This window comes from Puma concolor, chromosome B3 (assembly GCF_028749965.1).
Source record: "Puma concolor isolate L17-30 chromosome B3, mPumCon1.1.hap2, whole genome shotgun sequence".
Classification (NCBI taxonomy): domain Eukaryota; kingdom Metazoa; phylum Chordata; class Mammalia; order Carnivora; family Felidae; genus Puma; species Puma concolor.
In genome coordinates, this window is record NC_141672.1 from 103975796 (window position 1) to 103984019 (window position 8224).

At 43.8% G+C, this 8224-nt stretch overlaps 1 non-coding gene across 1 annotated transcript; it reads left to right on the forward strand.

Moving 5' to 3' along the window:
* The first annotated feature begins 1368 nt into the window (after positions 1-1368).
* TRNAQ-UUG (transfer RNA glutamine (anticodon UUG)) lies at positions 1369-1453 on the forward strand. The gene has a single exon. It is a non-coding gene; the product is annotated as a tRNA-Gln (tRNA).
* The last annotated feature ends 6771 nt before the right edge of the window (positions 1454-8224 follow it).

Consider the following 8224-nt stretch of genomic DNA (forward strand, 5'->3'; position numbering starts at 1 on the left):
CAAGAAAACCTGGGAGTTAAGTCTGAAGGAGCCTGATGGCTGAGTGAAGGTGACTGGATTTTATTCTCTAAGCCCATGCAAAGGGAAGTTCCTGGGGATTTGTTTTTAGCAGGGAGTTACATGGGGCAGAGTTGTGCTTCAGGGAGAGGATCTGAAGGCAGGCGAAGCTGTACCCGGGGCAGAGGAATAAGAGGCTGTGGCTGCAGAGAGCCTGACTCACGGTAAGAAAGGACAAGGACGGAGAGCTAATCAAGGAGGAATCCAAGGGCCTTGGCAATCCGCTGAAAGACAGTTTTGCTCACTGTTGTCTCTGTGCTCAGCGCCCAGCAATAATCAGTAATTGCTCCGGACGTGCTTTACTGAACGCGTCAATTCATGTAGGTGGGAAGGAAAGAGGAAGAGCCTGAGATGTAATTGAAAAGCCTGGCCTGGGTGCCTCAGGGGACAGTGGTGTTGGCAGAGGTTTGGAACTAGAGGGCTGGAGCAGGAACGGGAGGGAAGGTGGTGGATTCGGAGGGGGGCGACTGGTGTGGCCGTCGGCCCTCTCTCCTCCTTGTGCTGTCCTTCCTGTGACCTGTACGTCTGTCACTTCTGTCTGCTTCCCCAAGTTCTATCATAGCATCTTTTTTGTGTTTGGGGGGGAGGGTTTTGTTTAAGAAATGTATGGGTCCTTTCATGCTCCCTGGAAAAATCCTATCATCTTTGGACAGAAACTACCTTGGGAGCTCAAGAAGACCAGATGCTCAGTAAATGGGGAGAGGCGTTCTGTTCAAGTGATTTTTTTTTCTCATGTTCCTCAGGTTAAGGAGAAAACTTTAAAAAAATTCTTGGGTGAAATACTTGTAAAAAGAACTCTACCTTCCTTTGAAAGCAGATGGTTGACGTTACTGGTAATATAAATTACTTAAAACGTGTGAATAAGAAAAAACAATGGGCAACATACTCTCGCGATGATGACAGAGTCCTCTGAGGGCATTCTTTAACAAGACCATCCACGGGTGATTGTCTAGGGCAGAGCTTCTCACCCTTTACACTGTTGATATTTGGGGCAGGATAATTTCTTATTTCGGAGTCTGTCCTGTGCCCTTTAGGGCCTCGACTCGCAAGATGCTAACCACCCCCCCCCCCCCCACCCAGCTCCCAGAGTTGCTGAGTTGTGACCAAAAAAGGTCTCCACATAATACCAAATGTCCCCTGGAAGGCAAAAGCTCTCCTGGTTGAGAACCACTAATTTAGAAAAACAAGTATTTGTTTGGCTTCCCTATTTCCTATTAGTTAAGGTCTCAGACTCCGTGAATTTCCCTGGTATTTCCAGGTCTTTTCTGTAGAGAGGCAAATAATTTCTGTTCACTAAATGATCCTAGGGCTGCCTGGGTGGTTCAGTTGGTTAAGCGTCTGACTTTGGCTCAGGTCATGATCTCAGGGTTCGTGGGTTCAAGCCCCACCTCGGGCTTTGTGCTGACAGCTCAGAGCCTGCAGCCTGCTTCAGATTCTGTGTCTCCCTCTCTCTGTGCCTCCTCCACTCGTGCTCTGTGTGTCTGTCTGTCTCTCTCTCAAAAATAAATAATAAAACATGAAAAAAATTAAAATTAAAATTAAAAAAAAGAGAGATCCCAAATGTTATGATTTTTGTATCACTTTGGAGTGTTGACCAGATTTGTATCTAAACTAGAAACTTTATTCTAACATTGCTTTATAAATGTCTACAAATCGTTTCTCAAGATGCTCTTTGAGCCAGATGTACCTTCTTCCTTCTCCTCTGTCTTAGATTATCTAATTGAGTAAGATTTTGGTGCCTGTTCAGTGTATACTTGTGGAGAGTCATATTTTTAACTTTTATGAAAGTTATTCAAAGTTTTCAAGTTTTGTGAAAGCGATCGACTTTTCCTTTCCTGGCTGGTGTGACCTGGGGTCACCATCGTGAACTTCAGGTCCGAAGGCTGCTAGTTTTCAGATTTGGTTTTCAAGTCTCCTCAGATCTATCTCTGTGATACTTTAAAATTTTTCCTGTCTCTGTCTATTCTGTCTTCTTATCCCCATTGTCACCGACATGGCTAGGCCCTTTTCATTTGCACATGGACTTCTCTTCCCAGAATCCTCCCAGCTGGCCCCTCACTTCTAGTCCTTTCCTCCTTCCTTCCTCCTTTGGGGAGCTCTGCTGTCAGATAAGGATTCTTGAACCATCCGGGCATGCTGCTCCCAAGACAAAGAGGCCAGGGAGCAGGATCAGAGAAGTTCTGTGTTGAAAGAGCTGGTCTTCCAGATTCAGGGGTACGGGTTTAGGGTTCAGGCTTAGGGTTAGAGTTTCAACACAGTGAGGAAACTGAGGCCTAGAGAAGCCAAGTAGCTGTAAAGTCACACAGTGAGGGAGAGGAATATTTTGTTACAGAGGTTGGTAATCAGTTTGAATGCGCCCTGGACAGTCCCTGGAAGTTGACTTGATGCATAAACCCCGGATATCACCCTGTTCCCCATTTGTTTCCATTGGAAAGGACAGAGCAGAAAATGGTTCCATTAATGGGTATGGAGAATGGGGTGCCAATTAATCCAAGCTTTTCTGGCCTCCATCACCATCTTCTATGTATGTGTTTATTTGGGGATTAGTCCCCTGTCTGCTTTAACCCCACAAAGGCCTGCCTTCCTTATTCTGCCACTCATCTAACTGTATAGCAGGTTCTTCCTGATGCTTCCGCACTGGGCTCCGTTTGCCTGTCACTGTGTGTTTCTGCCAGCCCTCTGGACTCGCCAGGTACTTCTGTCTCCCTTCACAAATACCAGCTTCTAACCTCTCCTGCTTTTTGGCTTTTTCACAGAACCAACACGTGAGTAAGTCCCTTAGTTAAAAAAATTTTTCCCACGAGTATAAGTGGATCAGGTTGGTTGTTAGACCCGCTCTATCTCTGCATGATGGCACGGATGACCCGGAGGTATGGCATTGTGGATGGGAGCTTGACCAGAGCGCATGAGAATACACGCTTCCCCCACGGCCTGAAGGTAGGGTGTGCCCATGGACGCTTTCATAAGCCACACGGTAAAGGGGAAGAGTATCCCCTGCTTTCCCAAAGTTTCTGTGAAGCCACTTCGCTTTTTGGAAAGACCTACGTTAGTAGAGTAGCAGCTTTTTATTTTTTTAATTAATTTTTTTAGCAAAAGCGAAACTCCCCTTTGGATTTAACGGATGCTAACGTCAGTCTTTTGTGAAAGTGAAGTGAGTGTAGTCTGAGGGAAGCAGGGGATCCCTGCATCTTACTTAAATAGCACCTGAAGTGTATGGATTCTGCCACTCAGAACATGGCCAAGATAACTGTGCGGTCCTAGCATAATCATTGCCTCCCCTACATCAAAATATATCCCCGATGGCTCCAAAATTTAAATGTAAAAAGCCCCTAAAAATTATTAAACGCAAATGTGAGTGAATATTTGTATGACCCTGGAGTAGAAATGGGCTTTCTATTCCATTCATTACTTGAATCTCCGAAGGCAAAAGGAAAAAATAGAGAAGTTTGACCGTATCAAATAATCGTGAGTTTCTGTGTATCGAGTGTTAAGCCTAGGAAAGAGCCCCATAAAACCTAGTCAAACAACGCACTGGGATGACACAGCCACAGAAACTGAACGAAGAGTACATAACTGATAAATTCAGAGCTATGTTTTTTTAAGTTTATTTACTTTTGGGAGAGAGAGAGAGAGTATGCAAGAGAGCAGGGTAGGTGCAGAGAGAGAATCCCAAGGAGGTTCTGAGCTGCCAGCCCAGGGTCCGATGCAGGGCTTGAACTCACAAACCGAGAGATCATGACCTGAGCCGAAATCACCAGTTGGACGCCTAAACCACCTAAGCCACCCAGGTGCCCCTAAATTCAGAGCTCTTACAAATTAATAATAAGTAGTAAATAGTGTAACATAAAAATGGACAGAAAAACATTAGTGGGAAAGAAATTGAAGAATAAATGCAAGTGGCCACAAATATATGAAAAGGGGCTCAAGTTTACTACTAATAAAAGAAATACAGATGAAAACCATAGTGGGATATCACTTTTCATCTATCAGTTGTGGAAAAGACAAAAACCAAAGATAATGCCAGGTGATGGTAACGGAGAAAAAAGTATTTTTGTGGTAAATGAAGAAAATCCTGTGGGTGGTGCCAATTAAATATTTAATTTATTTTTAAATGTTTATTTTGAGAGAGAGCACATACATGCACAGGAGGAGCAGAGAGAGAGAGAAAATCACAAGCAGGCTCTTCACTGTCAGCTCAGAGCTCAACGTGAGATTCGATCTCATGAACTACGAGATCATGTCCTGAGCTGTAATCAAGAGTTGGACACTTAGCCAACTGAGCCACCCAGGCACCCCAAGAGAGTAGTGTTTGTTTTGTTTCCCAAGATGATTCTAAAATAGCTTTTAAAAATTCTAAAAATCCATAATACATGTGAGTTCTCGATAAATTGGAAAACTGATGAGACGAACAGATAAAGAAGATGTGGTGTGTATACACAATGGAATATTACTCAGCCATAAAAACGAAAGCTTGACATTTGCAATGATGTGGATGGAGCTAGAGAGTATAATGCTAAGTGAAATAAGTCAGAGAAAGGCCCTATGATTTCACTCCTATGTGGAATTTAAGAAACAAAACAGATGAACATGGGAAAAGAAGCAAGCCAAGAAAACAAGGTCATAAGTATAGAGAATAATCTGATGGGTGTGGTGGGTGTTAGAGGTGTTTGGAATTAGGGAGTGCATGCGTTGTGGTAAGCACCAGGTATTGTATGGAATTACTGAATCACTGTATTATATACCTGAAACTAATATTACATGGTGTGTTGACTAACTGGAATTTAGATGAAAACTTCGGGGGAGGGAGGCGGGGAACCAAAACTGACGAAACAAAAAAGAGAAACTGAAAACCGGCAGTGATCACACAACCAAGAATACTGTGGTTAATGTTGGGTGCATTCTTTTCCAGACTTCTCACCTGAACTGTGTTTTTCATGAGAAACAAGAGATGCTGTGATAGTGTGGGGATGAGGGAGGCGGTGGTAGGATGGGATTTAGAGCTCCTGTATACTCTACAGCCTTCAGACTACCTTCTCTTGACTCCCCTGAAACAGGTGACTTTTTCATACCTATGATTTGAAATGTCCCTCAATTAAGAAACAGCTTCTGTGTGGGTTAGGAATTTGTGAATGACGGCTCATATCAGACCTGAAAAAGTAGTGAGTAAAGAAGGTATCTCTCTTGCTTTTATTAATGAAACCTAGAAGTAGGCAGTCAGTCCAGAACTGGTGAAATGGCTCCGTGGTATTACTTTCACCTCATGGCTTCCCCTTGCAATGTTGCCTCAAGATCCTAGATAGCTGCTGAAGCCCCAGCCATTAAATCTGCATTCATGAGTTCCCAAAGAAGGAAAGAAGGTCTTAGCCTCTCCTTTTTAAGGAGCTTTCCCATAAGTCCCATTTCTTACTTCAAATGATAGTTTTGTTTATGGTTTCCATATAGTTAAATCTGTTTTTTTTTTTTTAATAATTTTCTGTTCTTGATATAATACTAAAAAGAAATTCCCAACTTAGGTATCATACATTTCCTGGATCTTTTGGAACTGTTTTTTTCTTTTTAGATATAAATCTGAAATGTATGTTTATAGTGTTGGGGTTGTGATCTCCCTTTCTTTTTCCAAATGGCTGTTCTAAGGAGACATTTCCTTTAACCCATATTTGTTCATCCTATGGCCACTGCCACTAGCCAAGACCCTTCTCTAGACAGTGCAGGAGGCAGCCACACAAATTCTTACTCTTTTTTTTTCTTCTAGATTTCATTAAGACCCACACTTAATTGTTTGTGCCTGTATTTCTGACCATTCCCTTTTTTTGTTTCAACCTCTGGGCCTCTTTTAAAGCCAGCGTATATTCCTGCTTGTATTCCTACGTGGCATTACCATCTGTTTTCACATATTTCTCCCACATGAGACTATGAGCACCTTGAAAGTAGAGACCGTCTTAATCAACTTTGTAACTCTAGCATCTAAAACTTAGCCTCCTCCATCAACAACTGTTACGTGGGGTGAATGGATGAAGCACTGCCATGTCACTTACCATTTATTATTGGTTCCGTTTAGGTTACTTCCTAATGACACAATGGAAGGCATCTTTTTGTTTTTTTAACGTTTGTTTATTTTGAGAGAGTGAGTGAGAGTGAGTGGGGGAGGGGCAGAGAGAGGGAGAGAATCCCAAGCAGGCTCCTCACTGTCAGCACAGAGCCCAACACAGGGCTCTATTCCATGATCCGTGAGATCATGACCTGAGTGGAAATCAAGAGTCAGGCACCCAACTGACCGAGCCACCCAGGCACCCTGGGAGGGCACCTTAATCTCATTATTAAGTTGCTTCCAACTCTCTTTTTTGGTAGGCTATTTCTGAGAAAGTTTCCTAAGCAAAATTAATCCCTTTAAAAAAACAAAAACAAAAACATTGTTTTTTTTTTTTTTAACATTTATTCATTTTCAAGAGACAGAGTGTGAGTGGGGGAGGGGTAGAGAGAAAGGGAGACATAGAATCTGAAGCAGGCTCCAGGCTCTGAGCTGTCAGCCTAGAGCCTGACACGGGACCCAAACTCCTGGACTGCGAGATCATGACCTGAGCTGAAGTTGGACTCTTTTTTTTTTTTTTTTTAATTTTTTTTTTAACGTTTATTCATTTTTTTGGGACAGAGAGAGACAGAGCATGAACGGGGGAGGGGCAGAGAGAGAGGGAGACACAGAATCGGAAACAGGCTCCAGGCTCTGAGCCATCAGCCCAGAGCCCGACGCGGGGCTCGAACTCACGGACCGCGAGATCGTGACCTGGCTGAAGTCGGACGCTTAACCGACTGCACCACCCAGGCGCCCCATTTGGACTCTTAACCAACTGAACCACTCAGGCGTCCCAAAGTTAATCCCTTAAATGCTGTTTGGATTTCAGTTAGTTTCAGCTTGGTGGCATTACGTTTTGGGGCATAGAGACAGGGAGTCTCTACCTGTTAATTCCAAGAACTACAATTGACGCTCGGACAATACAGGGAGTTAGAGGTGCTATCTCTCCCCATCACCCAGTCAAAAATCCATGTAAAACTTCTGACTCCCCCAAAACTTAATAGCCTGTTGTCGACCAGAAGCCTTACCAATAACATAAGTCAATTAACGCATATTTTATATGTTCGCTGTACTGGATTCTCATAATAAAGTAAGCTAGAGAAAAAAAAATGTTACTGAGAAAATCATAAGGAGAAAATACAAATACTGTACTGTAAAAAAAAAAAAATCCACATATAAGTGCGCCCGCTTAGTTCCAAACTGTCTCGTTCGAGGGTCAGCTGCACCTGTAAACTCTAGTTCTAAGACACCGGTACTAAGAGGACCTTCCCTGGGACACCGAGGCAGTTATTCATTCGGGAAACATTTACAGTGAACCTGTCATCTTCAGGTTGTCATGCTAACTGCTGAGGCAGAGCTGAGTCATTCGTGGTCCCTGCCCTCAGAAGCTCATGACACCACAGTGAGGGCCAGTGCATTTGGACAGGCTTATGAGGTGAGGGAAGAGAAAACATGGGTGGCTGGCCTCTGGGTCTGTGGTACTGAGGAGCGGGTAGTCTGGCTTTGGTAGAAAGGGGGCTCCACTCAACGTTGGGGGGCTGAAGGGGAGAGTAAGCAAATAAGGCCTCCTGTACAATTCAGCAGATGATCTGCCTTGGGAATGTGAGCAGGAGGGAGCAAGCGGGATTGTATCTACTTGAGAAGATACCCTTCTTTCCTGCTTTGAGAATTTTCCGCTGCATTTAGTGAACAGATACATAGTGAATTCTATGGGGGAGGGGGGGCGGTGTTCTTTTTTCTTTCTTGAATCTCTTTTCCCTTTTGCTCCAGTTCATGGGGAGTGTCCGCTGAGTGTGGGTTTCATCGAACAACCCTGAGTCGAGACAGAGTTGATTGTGTTGGGTCTTTTAACCACTTGTGTGTGGCCAGCTGTCGTAGCCCCATCTTCCCCAAGATCCCACTGACCTAGAACATACAATAGAAGCTCGAAGAACCTCCACCCCTTCTTCCTCAGAACCTTTAATTCCTTTCAAACCCCAGCTCCAGCCCATCAAGTAATACATTAACCGGCTTAATGCCTGTGTATCTGTTTTCACTTTCTGCCCCCTCTGAGTCATATTCTCTTCTCCTTTATTAGTCAGTGGGGTTGCCCTTGCT